The following is a 21,241-nucleotide window of genomic DNA, read 5'->3' as shown; positions in this document are numbered from 1 at the left end:
ATACATTACATTACTTATCCTGTACTGATACTGAGTTATATCCTGTATTCCACTCCAGAGCTGTATTCACTATTTTGCTGGTGGAGTCACTGTGTACATTCATTACATTACTTATCCTGTATTATACTCCAGAGCTGCACTCACTATTCTTCTGGTGGAGTCACTGTGTACGTACATTACTTATCCTGTCCTGTATTATACTTCAGAGCTGCACTCACTATTCTGCTGGTGGAGTCACTGTGTGTACGTACATAACTGATCCTGACTTACAGCCTATATTATACTCCAGAGCTGCATTCTCAATTCTGCAGACTTCAAAATCCACTAGTATTACCTGCTGGTTCAGTGTCTGCACAGAGCTTGTGCTAGTGATTTGCATCCTAGGAAGTGTCCTCTTCACACTAGACACTGTACAGTAAACTGATGTAGGCAAAAAATAACTGTCCCCCCTGCATTATAGATGTGTCTGACAAGAGGTCTGTTGACTGTTTCCAATAACAACCAGCAGAATTGAGAATGCGGCTCAGGGTATAATGATGAGTAATGTAATGCATTCACAAATTATATTTAAAAGTGAACATACTGTTGCTTTAAGGATAAAATACATTATCGAGAGGAGTGGGCGAAGAGAAATGACAACATCTCTGAGCACACTAGGGGCTCCTAAAAAGATTTTCTCAAATTCTAAGCCCATTAAGCAATTTTTCGGCAAACAAAGTCCAATATCTTTATCACAATTAGAATAATATAATATATAGGAATATAACTACTATGATACAATGACCTTATTCAATAATGAACAGAAATGGTTGTGTGCACTCTGATGAAGTTGAGACATCCGGTCTCACCAGTTGGTGACAGTAGGGATGAGCTCTGTATCATCAGCTGCCCCCGAGCATAGCAGGAAAGGGTTACTGTTACATAAGGCTGTGTCTGCAGCATAGGGCTGTGTATCAAACTGTAAAATATGACCGCCGCAGGCAGGGATAGCATTCCCTATCAAGGATAGTTTCTGCAGAAAATCAAAAGAAAAAGAACATAAGTGCTTACAGCAAGAGGACAACGGGGAGCAACAATGCTTTTCAAATCCATTGCAATGGTAAGAAGAAGAGCATTCTGCTCATACACTAAAGGAGGACGGCAATTTATCAAAGCATCAGACAGAAGAGTGCACTGGTAGACGTGAAAGAAGGAGATTTCATAGTAAAAGAAGCCTTACCCATAAAATGACGCCACCTAGTGGTAAAGAATTAGGAAAAAAAATTCTGAACATTACAGGAACTTTGTAATATTAAATTTCCCTTGAAACTCAATGTGTATTACCACCCCCCCCCCCTGCAATAAAGACTGATTAAATGGGATGTCTGTACAACACTTTTACTATCCTATCATTAACCATTATTTGCCGTAACTGTAAAATTATTTTAACCCCTTGCCGACATTTGACGTAACTGGTATGTCATGGCTGGGAAGGCGGAGTATGGAGCGAACTCACGAGCCCTCCCACAGCTCCATTGACGAAAACATAAACTTATGGGTCTCAGAATATGGCAACACAATTGGTTTTTTTCTGTAGAAGTGGGAAAACATAGAAAAGAACTATATAAATTTGATATCGCCGAAAATCGTATTGATCCGCAGAATAAAGTGAACGGCATAAAAGCAAAGCCCAAAAAACAATGGGAAAATTGCTGTTTGTTTGTTTTTTCATTCCACCCCACAAAGTTCTTTGTTTTTGCCGTTTTAAGTACATTATAGGTTGCATTAAATGGTGCTATTAAAAAAACTACAAGTTATGCTGCAAAAAACTAGCCCCCGTATGGCGTTATCTGCGGAAAAATAAAGAGGTTATAGTTCTAGCAATGCAGGGAGGAAGAAATGACAAAAAGAAAAATGTCCGTTGCAGGGAACGGGTTAAGCTTAAGGTCAAAACCTGATCCTGATAATATACTAAAGTGATTGCTTTGTATTAATCTGCCCTATTATTGGCGACCCATTTACCTCTCTTAAATTCTGAAGCTTCCATTTCTGAAGTTTCACTGTCCTTGTCACGAAGATAAATTAATGCTATTTATAGTCCTGTAACAGTAATTCCAGGTGACATGTGTCAATCCAACATGACAAGGTAATAGTTATAACTCTCCAGATCCCGCCTAATCCTGTCCATATGAAATGGTAGACAGGTGCAATATACCACATAATATTTCACACAAGGAAATATGTATGTGTATATATATGTATTTGTTTTAGTCATTCCAAAACCTTCATCCTTCCTATATATTATTTGCTTCTTTATGGTTAGCTTGTGGCAAGAAGGGTTTAAAATAAATATAACTGCTATAATACTGCCCCCTATGTACAAAAATATAACTTCTATAATACTGCCCCCTATGTATTAGAATATAACTACTATAATACTGCCCCCTATGTACAAGAATAGAAGTTCCATAATACTGCCCCCTGTGTATAAGAATATAAAAGCTATAATACTGCCCCCTATGTGAAAGAATATAACTACTATAATACTGCCCCCTATATACAAGAATATAACTACTATAACACTGCTCCATATACAAGAATATAACTACTATAATACTGCCCCTATATACAAGAATATAACTACTATAATACTGCTCCTATATGCAAGAATATAACTACTATAATACTGCTCCTATATACAAGAATATAACTACTATAATACTGCCCCCTATGTGCAAGAATATAACTACTATAATACTGCCCCTATATACAAGAATATAACTACTATAATACTGCCGCCTATATACAAGAATATAACTACTATAATACTGTCCCTATATACAAGAATATAACTACTATAATACTGCCCCCTATGTGCAAGAATATAACTACTATAATACTGCCCCCTATGTGCAAGAATATAACTACTATAATACTGCCCCCTATATACAAGAATATAACTACTATAATACTGTCCCTATATACAAGAATATAACTACAATAATACTGCCCCCTATATACAAGAATATAACTACTATAATACTGCCCCCTATATACAAGAATATAACTACTATAATACTGTCACTATATACAAGAATATAACTACTATAATACTGCCCCCTATATACAAGAATATAACTACAATAATACTGCCCCCTATATACAAGAATATAACTACTATAATACTGCTCCTATATACAGGAATATAACTACAATAATACTGCCCCCTATATACAAGAATATAACTGCAATAATACTGCCCCCTATATACAAGAATATAACTACTATAATACTGCTCCCTGTATAAAAGAATATAACTACTATAATACTGCCCCTATGAACTAGAATATAACTACTATAATACTGCCCCTATGGACAAGAATATAACTACTATAATACTGCCCCTATATACAAGAATATAACTACTATAATACTGCCTCCTATATACAAGAATATAACAACTATAATACTACCCCTATATACAAGAATATATCTACTATAATACTGCCCCTATATTCAAGAATATAACTACTATAATACTGTTCCATATACAAGAATATAACTACTATAATACTAACCCTATATACAAGAATATAACTACTATAATACTGCCCCCTATATATAAGAATATAACTATTATAATACTGCCCCCTATATACAGGAATATAACTACTATAATACTAACCCTATATACAAGAATATAACTACTATAATACTAACCCTATATACAAGAATATAACTACTATAATACTGCCCCCTATATACAAGAATATAACTACTATAATACTGTTCCATATACAAGAATATAACTACTATAATACTAACCCTATATACAAGAATATAACTACTATAATACTGCCCCCTATATATAAGAATATAACTATTATAATACTGCCCCCTATATACAGGAATATAACTACTATAATACTAACCCTATATACAAGAATATAACTACTATAATACTAACCCTATATACAAGAATATAACTACTATAATACTGCCCCCTATATACAAGAATATAACTACTATAATACTGCCCCTATATACAAGAATATAACTACTATAATACTGCCCCCTATATACAAGTATATAACTACTATAATACTGCCCCTATGTACAAGAATATAACTACTATAATACTGCTCCTATATACAAGAATATAACTACTATAATACTGCCCCCTATATGCAAGAATATAACTACTTTAATACTGCCCCCTATATACAAGAATATAACTACTATAATACTGCTCCTATATACAAGAATATAACTACTATAATACTGCCCCCTATATATAAGAATATAACTATTATAATACTGCCCCCTATATACAGGAATATAACTACTATAATACTAACCCTATATACAAGAATATAACTACTATAATACTGCTCCTATATGCAAGAATATAACTACTATAATACTGCTCCTATATACAAGAATATAACTACTATAATACTGCCGCCTATATACAAGAATATAACTACTATAATACTGTCCCTATATACAAGAATATAACTACTATAATACTGCCCCCTATGTGCAAGAATATAACTACTATAATACTGCCCCCTATGTGCAAGAATATAACTACTATAATACTGTCCCTATATACAAGAATATAACTACAATAATACTGCCCCCTATATACAAGAAAATAACTACTATAATACTGCTCCTATATACAAGAATATAACTACTATAATACTGCCCCCTATATACAAGAATATAACTACTATAATACTGCCCCCTATATACAAGAATATAACTACTATAATACTGTCACTATATACAAGAATATAACTACTATAATACTGCCCCCTATATACAAGAATATAACTACAATAATACTGCCCCCTATATACAAGAATATAACTACTATAATACTGCTCCTATATACAGGAATATAACTACAATAATACTGCCCCCTATATACAAGAATATAACTACAATAATACTGCCCCCTATATACAAGAATATAACTACTATAATACTGCTCCCTGTATAAAAGAATATAACTACTATAATACTGCCCCTATGAACTAGAATATAACTACTATAATACTGCCCCTATGGACAAGAATATAACTACTATAATACTGCCCCTATATACAAGAATATAACTACTATAATACTGCCTCCTATATACAAGAATATAACTACTATAATACTACCCCTATATACAAGAATATATCTACTATAATACTGCCCCTATATTCAAGAATATAACTACTATAATACTGTTCCATATACAAGAATATAACTACTATAATACTAACCCTATATACAAGAATATAACTACTATAATACTGCCCCCTATATATAAGAATATAACTATTATAATACTGCCCCCTATATACAGGAATATAACTACTATAATACTAACCCTATATACAAGAATATAACTACTATAATACTAACCCTATATACAAGAATATAACTACTATAATACTGCCCCCTATATACAAGAATATAACTACTATAATACTGCCCCTATATACAAGAATATAACTACTATAATACTGCCCCCTATATACAAGTATATAACTACTATAATACTGCCCCTATGTACAAGAATATAACTACTATAATACTGCTCCTATATACAAGAATATAACTACTATAATACTGCCCCCCTATATGCAAGAATATAACTACTATAATACTGCCCCCTATATACAAGAATATAACTACTATAATACTGCTCCTATATACAAGAATATAACTACTATAATACTGCCCCCTATATGCAAGAATATAACTACTATAATACTGCCCCCTATATACAAGAATATAACTACTATAATACTGCTCCTATATACAAGAATATAACTACTATAATACTGCCCCCTATATACAAGAATATAACTACTATAATACTGCTCCTATATACAAGAATATAACTACTATAGATTGTAAGCTCTAGCAAGCACGGTCCTCATGCCCCTTATTCGAACTATTAGTTTGTTACTCTGCAATTTCTGATTTTTTTGTACATGTTACATAAATTGAAAAAAGGGACCGGTCGATCAAGTTTAACCTTTGTACCGGTTGAAATGTAACTTGTTGCAGAATATGTTGATACTATATAAATGATGATTACTATTATAATACTACCCTTGATTGTTTTTTATTTTGCAGGAGATGCTTTGAGTGGTTATGGCTCCTGAACATTTCGCATGCTGTGATGTATTTAATGTACGGTAAGTCTTCAGCCCACACGTAGAATTACAGCTTCTGATGCTAATAGGTTTATTTGGGATTTACACACCAGCTCACTCATGTAACCATTTGGGGAATAACCTTTCTTAGAAATTATGAGCTCTTAACTTCACGAATGTCGGGCGGCTTTGATCTGTATGGACCTTTATGTGCACGCAATCCCATACAAGATGGGGATGAGCAACTGATAAGTAGCCGGGGGGCGCTCACATCCCTCTTGGTGCATCTTGTACCCTTTCTATACTCCTACAAAGAAACTACTTTTGATTTTAAGCCGGGATTATCGCTGACCTAAATTTCCCCGGCATATAAAAGGCAAGCGATACGTTTGAGTATTGTGCATTAGACGTTCTGCACCCCTAGTGCCCCACCTATTCCTTCCCCCCATACATAAAGTGTGGGTTTATTGCAGGTACAAGCTGTCAGATCACTGCAGAATTCGAGACAATTTGTATCATTGTGTCAGCGTCCTCTGTGGGCAGTGAACGATTTGGAGTTTTTCCATCAAAAGAATCCAAGATTCGTTCTGCACAACATATTTCCTTCAAGATAAAAACAATTTCTGAAGGTGCTCAGACCCGCCTCGCTCGTTGAAAGCTTCTTGAGGGAGAAGAGATTGCAGAGGGCGATAGAACAGCAAAATAATCCGGAAATGTTAAAAGTTTACTTGTAACATGTTCTTTCTCTTTTCCTAAATGTTCCTTGAGAGGTACCTGGATGTCCTCTCTGGACAACTCATGACCTATCCACAGGAAAGGTCATCCGTATATGATCGGTGGTGGTCCGACACACGTAACCTGCACCGATCAGCTACTCCGGCTGCCTCTGGTACTGGATGTCCATGCAGGAAGCAGATGGTTCTGATCCAGAATAGCAGCCGAGCTGCAGTACTGTATTCATGCAGCACGGCCGCTATGCAATGTACGGAGCCAACTGCTTCTGACTCCGAACTCTGCAGTAGGCAGACGGAGCAGCTGATCGGTGCGGGGTCCTAGTGTTAGACCCCCACCGATCATATACTGATGACCTATCGTCATCAGTTGTCCAGACAACCCATTTAAAGGGGAATTCAAAAAAACAAAAATGATCTTACTGTCAGTCTATAAGTTTGGACCACCAGTAGTAGCTAGGCTTGCCTTCACACGGGGCGAAAATTCAGTTTGCTGCCCTAGCCTTGTATCTTAATAACCTGTCCAAAGCTCAGTAAGGCATAGTGGCTTGTTGGCTCCCTCACCGGGCACGCATAACCCAGGGCACATGTCCTGCCAGTCCCGCCTATCTACACCGCTGTCAATTGGTACCAATTTCGATAATTGAAACCTATAATATTGACAGAGATTAATCAAACTGGTACAAGGGAAAGATTAAGTATTTGTTCATAGAAACCAATTAGGATTCTGCTTTCACGTTCCAAAAGGCTTCTAAAAAATGAGAGCTGGAATATGATTTGTTGTTATGAACAACTGCCTCATTTTTATCTTGCTCGACTTTTGATAAATTCCCCTACCCTATGTTTTAGTGATATCTTCTGCGATGTCACTAGTTTCCGGAGATTTCATAGGTTTCCATCCTTGATGTCAGAAGCTATAGGACACACCAATATGCTAAGGGTATGTTCACACGCTTACTAAACAAAGGGAAAGCAGCTCCTGATTTTCAGCCATTTTTTATTCAAACTTGCGTTTTTTACGGCCGTTTTGGAGCTCTGTTTCTATAGTCAATGAAAAACTGCTCGAAAAACGTCCTAAGAAGTGATATGCACTTCTTTTTGGCGGACGTCTTTTTACGTAATAATACGTCTTTTTATAATCATGACACTGTCCCTTTAAGTGATGTCACTGGTTCCTAGAGGTCTAATAGTTTTCCTGTCTGGGTGATGTCACTGGTTCCTGAAGACCTGGTGCAATAACTGGTAGAGAACTGGTTTGTCTCCTGACTTTAATATGTCACTAGCCTGATTAATCCTATTGCCACCTGATGTCACAAATTCCTATAGAACTGACAGGTTACCTGTGTTAGTGATAAGACTGGCTCCTGTAAAGCTTGTTCCTAAGGGATATATGTTTTTGGTTTCTAGAAAACTAATAGGTCTCCTTGTTTACTAATTACTAAAGAAATTACTTATCTTCTAGTTCAGTGCTCTCCCGGGTTCCTGAAGAACTACTAGGTCTCAGCTCTCAGGAATGTTACTGATTCCTAAAAAAAAAATTATCTGTCTTGTGCCAAAGTCATCTCATGAGTTCAGTGATGTTACTAGTTCCTAGATAATGGATCGGTTTTCCGTTTGATACCACTGGTTCCTAGGGAACTGAAAGCACACTTGCCTCAGTGATGTCACTAGTTCCTTAGATACTCATTTGTCTCTTCCTCAGTGATGTCACACGTTACTAAGTTACTGATATTTCTATCTCAATAATGCTACTTAGTTACTGCTATGCCTCTGCCTCAGTGATGTCTTTAGTTACTAAGTTACTGATATGTCTCTGCCTCAGGGATGTCACTTGTGCCTAAATTACTGATTTGTCTCTGTCTCAGTGGTGTGATAGTTCCTAAGTTACTGATGTGTCTTTGCCTCAGTGATTTCACTGGATCCTAGATAACTGACAAGTTTCCAAAGCTCAGTGATATCATTAGTTCCTAGGGGACTGATCTGATAGGACACTTGCCATAGTGATGTCACTGGTTCACTGTGGTCTGCCTCAGTGATGTCACTGGTTCCCAGATAACTGATTGGTTTCCAAATCTCAGTGATGTTACTAATTACTACGTTACTCTTATGTTTTTGCCTCAGTGATATCACTGGCTCCTGGAGGTATGCCACAGTAAAATTACAATTCCTACTGCTTTGACATTTAGTATTAAGGCTATGTTCACACGGAGTATTTTGGGGGAGGAATATCTGCCTCAAAGTTCCAAACGGAATTTTGAGGCAGATATTCCTCCCCCAAAATACTCCGTGTGAACAGCAATTATCGCGCCGTTTTTCGCCCGCGGCCATTGAGCGCCGCGGGCATAAAACACGCTTTCTCCTGCCTCCCATTGAAGTCAATGGGAGGTCGGAGGCGGAAGCGCCCGAAGATAGGGCATGTCGCTTCTTTTTCCCGCGAGGCAGTTTTACTGCTCGCGGGAAAAAGACGCCGACGCCTCCCATTGAAATCAATGGGAGGCGTTCTCGGGCCGTTTCTGCCGAGTTTCGCGACGCGGTTCCCGCGTCAAAAAACTCGGCAAAAGACCCCGTGTGAACATCTTTTATGACCTGATATTTTTTAGTTTACCCACCACAAAATGTAAGAATAAAACAAAGATTATCAAATTGAAATTAAACAAATACCAGTAAGAATAAATAGTTTTCCTTCGAAGATGAGGGGGGGGGCGGGTGTTATTCAAGTGAATCTGTCAGATCTGGGAAGGATCTTCTCTTCCGGTCAGCAGGAATTCTGGATTATTTGGCAACTTGGAAAGTGTCCAGTATAATTATTCAGCACAGCAATATATCATTAAATGTACACATGGGATTTATGTATGTCCCAATTTTAAAGGAAAAGTAACAATAAAATAAGGAGTAACTTTGTAAATCCTTTGTTTTACTTATCTTGTACTTGTTTTAATATTGCTGACAGTAGGGCAAAGCTTAACGGCTGTCTGTTTCCAAAGACAACGAGCATCATTTTGTAAAAAGCTATGGAGAAAAACATGACGTAACTAAACTTCTCTGCAAAAACCGTAAACTGAAGTAGTTGACTGATTATTCAACTTTTTTTTAGGAGATATAAACTGTGAAATTTTTTTAAATGACGAAATTTACTTTAAGGGTAACTAAACGTTCAACAAACTTCTGACATGTCATAGTGACATGTCAGAAGTTTTGATTTGGTGGGGGTCCGAACACTGAGACCCCCACCAATCGCTAAAACGAAGCGGCAGAAGCGCTCGTGTGAGCCGCTTCGTTTCTGTTTGACTTTTCTTCCACTTTCTATAGAGCCCTTACACCGTTGCATCGTTTTCCGGAAAAAGCCGAACAGAAACTAAGCCGCTCACACGAGCCCTTCTGCCGCTTCGTTTTAGCGATTAGTGGGGGTCTCAGTGTTCAGACCCCCAACAATCAAAACTTCTGACATGATGTTCAAATATCTGAACGTTTAGTTACCCTTTAAGTCTATTATGTATCTCTAAACAGAACTGGGATGCAATACGGGTGAAAATCTTTACAACATTTTGTTGTATCCAAAGCATTGAAAAAATCTGTCTGTCTATCTATCTATCTCACATCTATCTATCTCACATCTATCTATCTCACATCTATCTATCTCACATCTATCTATCTCATATCTATCTTCTGTCTGTCTATCTGTCTCATATCTATCTATCTATCTCACATCTATCTATCTCATATCTATCTATCTATCTATCTCATATCTATCTATCTATCTCATATCTATCTATCTCATATCTATCTATCTCACATCTATCTATCTCATATCTATCTATCTATCTCATATCTATCTATCTATCTCACATCTATCTATCTCACATCTATCTATCTCACATCTATCTATCTCACATCTATCTATCTCATATCTATCTTCTGTCTGTCTATCTGTCTCATATCTATCTATCTATCTATCTATCTATCTATCTATCTATCTATCTATCTATCTATCTATCTATCTATCATCTGTCTATCGTATCTACATATTTCCCATTAAGCCATGCAGGGTTCAATTGATTCCTCTATGGCGCAGCTCCCCCTACTTTGCCCTATACCGGTCCTTTGTGTTCACAGTGGCATTATGGGGAAGGGCGGGTGGGGTGCAGCTGCTGCAGTTCCTGGCAGCCGGTAAAATACGTTTTTCAGAACATCGCCAGGGATTCCTCCGGCTTTCATGTATAGATAAAAGGAATAAAACTGAACTGTTATGAAGCACTAAATCCAGGCGGAGTTGTCCTATGGCTAGGGTAACAACGGCTTGTAATTAACGCTTTCATTGTAGACACTGACTGATATAAAGGAAATAGACCCATCTTTTTGGGAAGTGGGGTGTTATGGAATAAATATATGTATAATGTATCTGAGACCTCAATGAGTGCAATGCTGAAGAGAAGAACATGTATTAGAATATATGTTGGGTATGTGATGGTATAGAACAACCTATAATCAATGATATAAGTGTAATGTATGTACTACTTCAAGGTAGAAGGATAAACGAGTCTATATTTTGGGTATTATTGAAAGGTTATGGAATGTAATAATCTGCAGATGTTCTGCCGAAACTGGAAATTGCGAATTCATTATGTTATGAGGGTACTACCAGGAACTAGGGAGTCTGTTTACAGACTTTTTGGGTTCTGGGCGTACAGCCAAGATAGATATGGGTAGAACACCGGATTAAAAATTAGATGTAAGGAATAAAGAAACAATGTATGTAGAGATAAGAATAATGAGGAAAGAAACCACAAGAATGTATATGTGTCTGCACGTAGTCATATGATATTTTTACTATATAAACTCTGTGTCTCTGCAAATAAAGTCAGAAGTATTTTTGCCTTGAGAAACGTCTCAGTGTGTCTTTGCTTCTCCGAGCTCGCACCCCCCCCACCTGATTTGAACCTGCATGGAGATCAAGGCGTAACGTGACCTCATTGCGATCACAGAAATTGGCGCCCGAAACAGGGACTTGACCAGAAGGACGGCACCCCACCTAGGGGATCTCCCGGGACTAGAGTGGCGACTCTCCAGACTAAGGAACGGGCAGACCACAGCTGCAGCAAGGTAAGAAGACTTAATTCTTACAAACTCTGCTCTGCACCTTCCTGTCTGGTAGGTCACCTTCCCGGTAGTACTCCTGAGGAATAGAGGGGCCACATGAGGGTATTTTTAGTGTAAAAATCTGGTCAAGTCTATATGTAATCCTACCCTCAGGATAAAGTGCCTGATCTCCATGACAGTATTTGTATGAATGTTGTAGAAACCCAGTTTTGTGTCACAAATGCATTTTAGAATAAGGAAATTGTTTTTTGGAAAAAAACTTCCGATAATCCGGCAAATTACCAGAAACATGTGTACATGCTTCAGGTGACTATGGGGATTATGATAGGCTAAATTTTAGCCCGGAAATCGAAAATTTTGTGCAATCTGATAATCCGGCAAAATACCGAAAATGTGTGTACAGCATTGAGGTACTTGCGGGGATTATCATGCACTGATTTTCAGCTCAAAATTCCAGAATTTTCTGCAATCCGATAATCCGGCATGTCAAATGAACAGCTTGATTTTACGTTTTCCTTATTATTTGGATCAGGAATATTTGTCATATTACTGTTATGGTGTGGAGGATATCTCCTTGAGTGGTGTTTAAAGTGAATAAGAAGAAAGTAAGCTAGTTATAAAAGGAATTTAATTCTCTGGCCAGAGTAGAAGAAGGTTTAAAAGGGTTTTGAGGGGATAAGTAACTGTATAAAATAGGTGAGAAAGGTAGTGTGGGACTTTCCCTAACAGCCAATAGCCATGGTGTTTGTTAGTGAAGATAAAAACTGAGAGAGAAGGGTAAGAGTCCCCTCCATCATAGCAGGGCTATGGGAAACAGTCACGGCAAACGAGAGTTTGAGGTATGGCATATGGGTGAGCAAGCACCTGTTAAAAGGGTGTAAGCTTACTAGGGGATCGTAAATCCAGAAATTCACCTATCAGGAAAACTACCCCCTACATAACTTAGGGTCTGCCTATAGGCGACCACTTATAACTAGACAATGGGGAACTGGTGTCCCTATTAAGTACGGAGACTAGAAACTGTCTAAAACAGATGAGAATGGAATTCGTCTGTCAGCTAGAATCTGTAACAAGAGTAAGTACGGAAATTAGAAACTGTCTAAAATAGATGAGAATGGAATTCATCTATCAGTAGCTAAAATCTGTAACAGGAGTAAGTACGGAAACTAGAAACTGTATAAAATAGATGAGAATGGAATTCATCTGTCAGTAGCTAGAATCTGTAACAAGAGTATGAGATGAGCACCCCAAAGGACAAACCGCCAAACAGGTAGTAGCAGAAAGAGAAGGTAAAAAGGCAACGCAGGGAACAAACAAAAAAAAAAAAAAAAAAAAAAAAAATTAATGAAAGCATGTGGTCTAGAATCCCATGGACGGTTAGACGCAGAAAAATGGAATGAATGTTGTGACACAAAACGTGGATGGTTGAAAGATAAAAAGTTACAGGGGAAAGCAGAAGCATGGAGAAAAGTGTCAGAAGAAGTAGTAGTTGTTTTAATGTTGCAAATGACCTTATAGTATATTCCCATATGGTATAATTTAGAATCAACTAGTGTGACAAGAGAAGGGGGAGGTGAAGAACAGCTGCTAGTGAGATAAGAAACGTAATCTTGTTCTTGAAATGAATGGACACAACATTAAATGCTGATATAGATATTTTGTATGACTTTGTGTCATTTTGTAGATTGAATCAGGAAAAGTGATAAATGTAATAATGTATAAGCAGTCCTTCACAGCCAAACCACCAGACACCTCTGTCTTATATGATGAGACCCTTGATCCTGGCATACATTCTGCACAGAGTGCAGAGTTGCTTGCCCTGATCAAGGCATGAAAACTGGCAGAGGGAAAAAGAGGAGGGCGGCTCCAAGCCGCAGATTGGGCAAAAGGTATTCTGGAGAACAAAGGGAAGTTGGAAGGTAGAAAGTTGATGAAAAGTGCTTTAGAGGGATTTGCAGAAGAGGAAGTTAGGAATAAGAAATGTATTGTATGTATTAGAGAACAGGACCAGCCGACGCCCGGTAATGGCGTCCGTACCTCATGTTGAGTGTGTCCTCATTGTTGGTGGGAAACCCCCCGCGCACTGTTTCCAAGGGGAGAGGCTGCCCCCCCCTGCCCCTGATGTGGCCACGCCCGGCCCAACCAAATCAGTATGAAATAATCACCTTGTTAATTTTGTCATTTGTAGTGTCTTTTCTATTTACAGAAGTTCCAGTTTTAGTTCACTGATGAAGCAACACGTCATCATAATATAGAGATGGTGGCCGTCAGATTGTACTGATAAATATTAACGTAGATAATTCCTGTACAATGGTGTGATGAATGATTGCAGATACGTATGTTGTTTTGCCGGCATTGAAAGTGTTAAGATTGTGAGAAGTTGTAAGAAATGAGTTTGTGACCCCCCTCCCTCCCCCCTAAAGTGTGCTGTGTTTGGGAGGAGGAGGAGGGGGGCTGACTGGGTGCAGTCTGCAGGGCTGATGAGACCAAGGGATTTCAATATGCACTGCTGAGATATATATATATCAGTAATGTGTACAAACTGAAATACATTTCTTCTCTTTTGCGCAAGCGCTGTTGGTTATAAAAGTTACGATATTTATGTGTTATGATGTGATCAGATTTCATGTGTTTTGATGTTAATTCAGATGTATTAAACTTTAGATACTGTGAGACACGGGGGTTTGAAAATGTATGTGCCCCCACCGTTCCCTATTTTTTTATATACAGTTTATTGGTTTGCAGTAATTAATGTTATCAGAGATAATATTTTCTGTTTTATTGAATAACTAACTACAATTGTTTTATTTTTGATTTCACACATGAGTTATGTCATTGTAAAGATCAAATGTTTGTCAGGAAAAAGTCATTTTTGTTTCAGGCTGTTGTACATTACAGAGGGTTAAACTAGTGTTATGTTGAGATGTAGTTTTGAACTCTGCTACATCACTCTCGCAGAGTCCACAAAGGGGGGAAGGGTGAAGGAACTGATCAGGTATAATTTTGGTTTATGTGTAAGAGACCATCCCCCTCCAGCAAAGTTACACAGGAGGCGATGTGACATCACTCACACGAGTTTTTATGGATTTAGATGAGGGAGAAGGCAAAACAAAACTTGTCTGGACATTGTTAATTTGATGTAAAGTTTTTGGGAATGTTTTATTTTTATTTGTTTTTGTATTAATCAAGTATTTGCAGAACCTGATAGAAGTGAGATTCTCAAAGTATTCTGCATTATCAGCTGAATGAGGAGGAGTTGTGTTTGGTAGCGGCTTGTGACACCAATCCATGGAGTACCTCTACGCAAGCATATACTTTGTACTGTACTGAACAAAATGGACATGACACTGCGGTTCTCACACAAAGTCATGGACCACAGCAGCGCCCGGTAGCATGTTATTCAGCTAGACTAGACCCTGTGGCCCGAGGTTCCCCATCATGTGTGAGAGCTATCATTGCTGTAAATTCAATGTTAAACAAGGCCTCAGATTTGGTCCTGGCATTTCCACCACATGATATTACTGCTATTCTAACTCAAGTACAACCGAAGCATTTGTCCACTGCAAGACATTTGAGATTAACCTGTGCTCTTCTTCTTCCTGAGCAGGTTACTTTACACCGCTGTACTACATTGAACCCAGCTACCTTACTGCCTTTGGAGCAAGGGGGAGAAGACGTAGGTAAAGTATGGTCACAATTTTTGCCTGAAACTGATGAACATGATTGTATGGCCCTTATGGCCCAGGAAACAGTGGGCTTTGCACATATGAAAGATACCCCACTCCAAAACCCAGACCTAATACTCTTTGTGGATGGTTCAAGGTATTGTGTAGAAGGATCTTTTCTTACAGGATATGCAGTAACCACCGAAGATGTAGTCCTAGAAGCAGCCTCCTTACCAGCGTCCCGCTCAGCACAAGAAGCGGAGCTTAAGGCCCTGGCAGCAGCATGCCAACATGCAGAAGGAAAGACAGAAAATATATACACTGACTCTCGATATGCTTTTGGGATTGCACACGATTATGGCCCCATATGGAAGGCTAGACAGTTTTTGACCTCTGCAGGTACACCTGTAAAGAATGCAGACTTTGTAAAATACTTGATGGAGACCCTGATGTTACCCACAGAAGTAGCAGTAGTAAAAATTAAAGCTCACACTAAGGTGAGTTCACCAGAGACGAAAGGGGAAATGCCCTGGCAGACGAAGCAGCAAAGCAAGCAGCACAGAAGCTACCCGTGTTAGCAGCCGTATATCAGATAAAAGATCCAGAGGAAACAAGACCAGCTGTAAGCCCGGAACTACTGCAAAAACTTCAAGGACAAGCAACAGAAGAAGAAAAAGACAAGTGGACGGCCCAAGGAGCAACGCTACGAAAAGATGGCCTCTGGCAATGCCAGAATAAACCGTGCCTGCCTAAGACAATGTTCCCAATGATGGCCCAGATAACACATGGAGAGACACACCAGTCAAAAACGGCAATGATGGACTTGGTTAACAAAACCTGGTATGCTCCAGGGTTTAGTGTGATGGCCAGCAGTTTTACACAAGGATGCATGATCTGTGCAACACATAATATTGGAAGAACTGTAAAAGTAGCACAGAAGCACACACCCAGACCAATTTACCCATTCCAGAGACTACAGATAGACTATATTCAACTACCAAAAGTCGGTACCTATGAGTATGTGCTTGTTTGTATTGATCTCTTTTCAGGATGGCCAGAAGCTTTTCCAGTAACCAAAGCTACAGCCGTAGCCCCAGCAAGGAAACTGATCAACGAGGTGGTGTGCAGATATGGAGTTCCAGAGGTGATCAAGAGCGACAGAGGAACTCATTTTACGGGTGAAATCATGAACTATGTGTTGTCAGCTCTAGGCATAAGTTAAGCCCTACATACACCATACCATCCACAAAATAGTGGGAAGGTTGAGAGACTAAATGGGACTCTCAAATTGAAAATCCAAAAAGCAATGGTAGAAACCGGGAAACCATGGACCGAGTGTCTACCATTAGCCTTGTTCTCAGTAAGATATACGCCCACAAAAAGAACAGGTCTCAGCCCATATGAGATGTTATTTGGGTCGGCTCCCAGATTAGGATGTTATTTTCCATAGGTGCTCCAAATGCAGTATGGTAGACTAACAGATTATGTATAAACGCTGAACAAACAATTGACCAAGGTGCATGCACAAGTCTTTGCTTCCATTCTAGATCCCGATTCAGTTGAAGGGACGCATAAGCTAGAACCAGGAGATTGGGTCGTTGTCAAAAGACACGTGAGGAAAAGTCTAGACCCAAGATTTGACGGACCGTTTCAAGTCCTTTTCAAGTTTTACTCGTTACAAGCACCTCAGTGAAGCTCGAAGGAAAGGCAAGCTGGATTCACGCCAATTATTGTAAAAAGGTTCTTCAGCCAGAAGAATGAAGATCTTTGCGGTTGTTGCGGCGGTTGTTGCGTGTGCTCTTATACAAAAAGGCAGAACTGCTACTCCTGTACACGTAATCAGTACAGAATCACTGGAACAGTTCAGGACAGGGTGGGCGAATGCCACAGTGGATAGAAAGCAGGGTAACTACACCTGTAAGGCCAATGACCCGTGTTATACTACAAATGTGACTACAACCGAAGGGACTTGGAAAAAAGGACCACATGGAGGGACTGTGTACCTTCACATAGACAAAACAGCCAACATTAGCATACAAGAAGAGACGCCGGGGCTGTTGCTTTGTTGTTATGAACCAGATTTACAGTATCTATAGAAATATACAACCAGTAAAAATAGAAATGAAATGATAAATAAGATTTATGAAAGATGCAACAAGGAGAGGCTCAACTCTACGATTGTAATAAAAGAAACTGATGGGATGATATTATGTATGAATAATAGCCAAATAAGAAATAGAAGATATTTTGTATTTTTGATAACAATTTTAAGAGATAGTTTTAAGCCACATATAAGAGTCATGTTAGGCAATGGACAGACATTCTGCCCATAGGAGAGAGAAATGATACGTGGTTATTGTTCCAGCCTGAGTATACTGAGTGTACACCTAGATGGTGTGCAGGAAGACTAATAGCATTTAATGTGAAAAATCCTACTCTATTATGCAAATTTATTGTTATGCCAATGGTAATGATTGATCCGGTGACATTATTAGGACAATATTGGATGCCGGAAATGAAAGGAACACACATAGATTCTCACAATAAGACAAGGAATACAGATTTGTGCCAGTTAACAGAGCAAGGATATGTATGTAATGAACAGTCAGGGATATATGAACCCTGTCTAATGCAGCACCAGGATAATGTATGCGCACTCACTATAATCCCAGAAGCTAACCTACAGGTTTATATTGAAGTAGGTCCACAGCATGTATGTTTAATAACTAACAACAAGCAGACCCTTAGCCAGTTTAATCTCATAGGACCATTTTCAGGATGTCTATACAATGTGACGCATTTGACTTTGGGGAACCAAACTATAGTGTTCCTGCCTACTTTAGAAGAAATAATGTCCACTGTATGGGTATCTGAACCTTTGCCCTATGGAAATTTTAGTTTGCCACTGGAAGAGTTAAAACAAGTGTTACAAAAGTCTAAAGACGTAAAGAAATTGATAGCAGCCCATAATGTAACTCTAAGTAAAGTGAAAGTATTGGCTACAATAGCAGCTAAGGAAGTAATAAATTTATCGTCAGCAATAAAAGATGCCAGTGCCCATCATTGGTATGACGTTTTTACAGGATTCTCACCTACAGCTACTAAAATATTGCATGTGCTTTTCCAACCGTTGATTTGCTTAATGATATTATTTGTATTGCTTACATGTTTCAATTGTTATGCATTTTGCAAGATAAGGGAAGTATTCAATCAGAGGCCTATACATTATGATGAAAGAGTGTTGTGAGATTACCCCACCTACATACCTGTGTGAATCAAGTGAAGAAATGGATCGAAGCCTTGCTATCAGGAGATAGAAGTAGCATTGGAATTTAGGTGTTGGTAAAATCACAAAAGGAGGGATTGTTATGGAATAAATATATGTATAATGTATCTGGGACCTCAATGAGTGCAATGCTGAAGAGAAGAACATGTATTAGAATATATGTTGGGTATGTGATGGTATAGAACAACCTATAATCAATGATATAAGTGTAATGTATGTACTACTTCAAGGTAGAAGGATAAACGAGTCTATATTTTGGGTATTATTGAAAGGTTATGGAATGTAATAATCTGCAGATGTTCTGCCGAAACTGGAAATTGCGAATTCATTATGTTATGAGGGTACTACCAGGAACTAGGGAGTCTGTTTACAGACTTTTTGGGTTCTGGGCGTACAGCCAAGATAGATATGGGTAGAACACCGGATTAAAAATTAGATGTAAGGAATAAAGAAACAATGTATGTAGAGATAAGAATAATGAGGAAAGAAACCACAAGAATGTATATGTGTCTGCACGTAGTCATATGATATTTTTACTATATAAACTCTGTGTCTCTGCAAATAAAGTCAGAAGTATTTTTGCCTTGAGAAACGTCTCAGTGTGTCTTTGCTTCTCCGAGCTCGCACCCCCCCCACCTGATTTGAACCTGCATGGAGATCAAGGCGTAACGTGACCTCATTGCGATCACATGGGGATATCCGTTTCTTATGTTTTTTTTATTAATAGCATGATCGCTGTCATTGTTTTTATGGCGCATTCTCTCTACGTAGTCGGAATTTGCCTGTTTTATTCTCTTGAGCTGCTTGATTATAACTTCTTACGTTTGTGGAATATTGTAAAGTAGAACATTTGTCAGTGGTACATAAGATGAAGCTGACGTGTATTTGCCAGTCATTGCCACTGACCTAACGGATTCAGGTCTCGGCGCACGATCCAGCTGCTCTGTATACAGGATACAAAGCAGCTGTATCTCACAAATTAAAAATATTTTTGAATAAAAAAAGAACGTTGCACCAAACACACTGATAGACATTTTTATTTTAAAAAAATAACTCCGAAGGTGTACATAGCCTTTAAAAGTATCAATAAGGGGATGAATACAAAGTGCCAGTCAGGACAGTACATTTTCCAAGTCATTTCCCTTGGAGTACAATTAACCAAAGTTATTGAAAAGTAGCAGTCAGGGGATGGACACAAGAAAATATCCAACTCATTGAATTTATCTTATTGTACAATTATGCAAAAGTTATGGGAAAATGCCAGAAAGGGGATGGATACCAGAAATTTCCAAATGATTGAATTTCCCTAATGCAAAGTTGTTTAAAAGGGGATGGATACAGAAAACGTTCCAAATCATCACATTTTCCTCCATGCACAATTAAGCAAATTATTAAAAAGTGTCAGTCAGCGGATGAATACAAATACATTTCCAAATCATTGAATTCCCCTCCATGTGCAATTATATCCTTAATTCAAGGCTAATAGAAAAGTCCCAGTCCGGGGGATGTATAGAAGAAATGTTTCATGTCATTGAATGTCATTGAATTTAGGTTTTGAATAATTTTTACGTTATATCTCTTGGTGATTTTTTTTTTTTTTTTTTTTAAATCATTTGAAAATTGTGTATAATCTGTAATCTCTCTAATTATGTTGTGCAAACACCTAAAAATAAGTGATGTACGAATGCATAAACAAGCTGGAAACGCAATCTGGCATTGCAACGTGTACATTTTATAGATTTTTCACAACTTTGAAATAGTTTTTTTTTCTGAATGTCATTCCCATCATGCCTCAGCATGAAGCACAGATTTCATATAACCCTTACATAAAGGGGAGCTTTCTCTTATGCTCATTATCGCCCCCTAGTGAGTAACACACTTTTATATGAGCTCCCAAAAGGAGTGGATGAAGGGAAACTGCAATTAAGCTGAATATCTGCAATAACCACAATAGTATCGCCCCCTATAGACAAAATTATGGATGTGGATTAGAAGAATTTTCAAATCTGGCTTGAATAAATATTTAAGTGATAGCTCTGTATACCCAGGAACCTACCTGTGCTAGACACATTCATGTGAATGAATGTAAAACGCCAAGGAGAACGTTGACTGGTGAGATCGGCCATACATTGCTATTGGGTCACACATTGCGGATGCCACATCTACTGGTACCATCACCACACAGCAAAAACATGGAGTCAAGGATGGCGTAATTCACAAACGAAACACTAGAGGGATCTGCAAGACACAAAGCAGTAATTTTTCCCGTTTACATTTTTTCCTTAGATTCTTTTTATTATCATGTTTCAGAACTTTAGAAAC

The 21,241-nt window shown here is 38.1% G+C and overlaps 1 protein-coding gene across 5 annotated transcripts in view; it reads right to left on the bottom strand.

Moving 5' to 3' along the window:
• Nucleotides 1–21,241, bottom strand: part of LOC142656806 (G-protein coupled receptor 22-like) — a 186,917-nt gene that overhangs the window by 19,048 nt on the left and 146,628 nt on the right. For 3 of the 5 annotated variants that reach the window (XM_075831722.1, XM_075831721.1, XM_075831723.1), the window contains exon 2: nt 20,976–21,157. The exons of 1 other annotated variant lie outside the window; for it this stretch is intronic. The gene's annotated coding sequence lies outside the window, so the exon portion shown is untranslated. Of the gene's footprint in view, nt 1–9,791; nt 9,881–20,975; nt 21,158–21,241 lie in introns of those variants that run through there. One more of the 5 variants, XR_012849759.1, reaches the window with a different exon arrangement.

The sequence above is a fragment of the Rhinoderma darwinii genome, chromosome 7 (genome assembly GCF_050947455.1).
Source record: "Rhinoderma darwinii isolate aRhiDar2 chromosome 7, aRhiDar2.hap1, whole genome shotgun sequence".
In the NCBI taxonomy this organism is placed as follows: domain Eukaryota; kingdom Metazoa; phylum Chordata; class Amphibia; order Anura; family Rhinodermatidae; genus Rhinoderma; species Rhinoderma darwinii.
Note: the sequence above shows the minus strand (reverse complement) of the source record. Positions and strands in the feature narration are given on the sequence as shown.